The 2,170-nt window shown below is 46.7% G+C and overlaps 1 pseudogene; it reads right to left on the minus strand.

The window, feature by feature from the left end:
- Window positions 1-983: 983 nt before the first annotated feature.
- LOC142264797 (U2 spliceosomal RNA) lies at window positions 984-1,190 on the minus strand (annotated as a pseudogene).
- Between the last annotated feature and the right edge of the window lie 980 nt (window positions 1,191-2,170).

Below are 2,170 nucleotides of genomic sequence, written 5' to 3' on the forward strand. Positions count from 1 at the left end.
CCCCATTACAGCCAATAATCAACCGCTAGCCGCTGGAACTCGTTGCTCTAGATCATGTCAAACTCACACCAAGCAGGAATAGATACATTAGCCCACCATCCCACCCAAAGAGCAACTTCTGCTGCGCAGCTGGCTTTCTAGGCAGCAGCGCTATTGTGATGTCAGCGGGGGACATTGTGACAAGCCAGTGTTCCGTCACTTCATGTTGTGCACTGTTCAAACGGAAAATACATCAACAGGCAGACTACAGAAAAGCTTACTAACAAAGGTTAGAGAGGGGCTTTCTCAGAGGGCTTTTTACAGTTTGTCTATTCCCAATTAGCCATTTAAGTATGCTTAATGAAAGTACTAATTCTTTCATAGGCCGCCCATTCTTAGTATTTGACGTTCCTTATATTGCGGTATCAGGCTTCGCAGCAGGTTGCAAAACATTCATCACCCATGACTGTCCCCAATTGGGCTCAGAAGCTAAATGTCTATCATGACCTCTCTTTTTGAAAGTCCAAGAGCAAGCAAACTCTTCCTCCAGGAGAGGGAGCCAACAGATCACTAAAGACATCATCATTGCTCAAAGAAAACACCGAAAAACAATGGAAGCTTTAATTGGAGTGGAATCTGATAGACAGCACCTGATGCCAAGTCTGCATCTTCTAACACCTGCAGTCACTGCAGCAGCTGAATCCAATGTGTCCAAAAGGGATCTATTCTATTCAATTGCAAATGATCTAGATAAGACTGAGAATAAGATACTGCACGGGACATAGCAGAGTTGGTCAAGTTGAGTGGAGATGAGTTTGCTATTTGGCACAGCTTTTGCATCAATAAAGCAAGTAAAAGGTGTGAAAGATAAAAAAAAGGGTGAAAGTGTGAAAAGTGAATTGGCCAAATTGAGGTGCATATAAAGTTTTTGCTTTCTTTCAATTCACTAATGGGGCTCATTTGAATCAGGTGAATTGAGTTCTGCTTTTGGAAACTGGGTTAAGAAGGGGTGCACCGGTCCTGGAGGTACTGCAATACCAGGTCAATGCGTGGAGTGGACAGAGCAAGATTTTTTCCATCTCCTTGTTCTAAAAATCCATTTAATATATGGTCCCCAGAGAGGGGACGTATCAGATATTAAACTGATAAGAACAGATTTAATTTTTTTTTTTTTCTGTTTATCAGTAGGACTTCAAAATAACAAAGGTGATCGCCTCCCGTTGCCTGGGAACCGTCCAGGCACAAGAGGGCTATGTGTCACCAGAAGGCGCACACACTTCCTCAAGGCCGGCAGACGTGCAATCCCAGGCACCTTCCAGTACCGACCAAGGTAGCGTCCTCCGAAACTACACTTGATCTTAGCCAAAAGGCCGAGAAGCTATAACCCGAATTGGTTACGGCCTTGAGTGGCACCCTGGCCTATACCGGACACATCTTAGGGAGAGGGAGACAAACCCACGCCTACAGAAGACATTTTGTCACCCAAGCCAACCCTTGAAAAGGCTGTTTTGCAGAGCAAAAACAAGAAGAATGATGCTTTTTGCAGCCGCCGCCCACTGCAATTAATCTGAATAACTCCTCCTCCTCCAAGCACCTCCCCTCCCCCTTGCAGTCTTTCCAATTCATGATACAAAAAGACGGACGGACAGGACAGGACAGGACAGGCTGCCTGACTTTCCGTCACTGCCACCCTTTGCCATCCTTGCCCGTAGAAAGCCCTTTCATCATCCCCAAACCCTAATCTTTTCCCTTCCCTTCCCAGCTGCGTCTCACTCCCTTTCATTAGGAAGTGAGCGCAGCCTTTTCTCCGTTCTGCACATGCGCGACGTTAAACACAAATGCGCAGGCGTGCGTTCCATTAGTCTCACTGCATTCCACTCCCATACAGGAAGTGGGCGCAGCTATTACTACGGTCGCACATAAAAGAACCCACGGCCACCACTGCACACAGCTGACTCCACCACAGGACACCCACTTCTACACCAACGCAGGTAAGACAGGATCGGCACCTCTATGCTCCCGTTACAATCAGGCTCAGTCACCATGTGATAACGCTCTCAACTCTTTAGTTGCAGGCTCCCCTTGCTTCACCTCCACTGGCTGTGCTGCCATTTCCTCTCCCACCTGGAAGGTATACTTTATTCCACTATTTTCCTGTTTCTCTCTTCCCCCTTTTCCCATAACCTACTTT

This window comes from Anomaloglossus baeobatrachus, unplaced genomic scaffold (genome assembly GCF_048569485.1).
Source record: "Anomaloglossus baeobatrachus isolate aAnoBae1 unplaced genomic scaffold, aAnoBae1.hap1 Scaffold_2701, whole genome shotgun sequence".
NCBI classification, from domain to species: Eukaryota; Metazoa; Chordata; class Amphibia; order Anura; family Aromobatidae; genus Anomaloglossus; species Anomaloglossus baeobatrachus.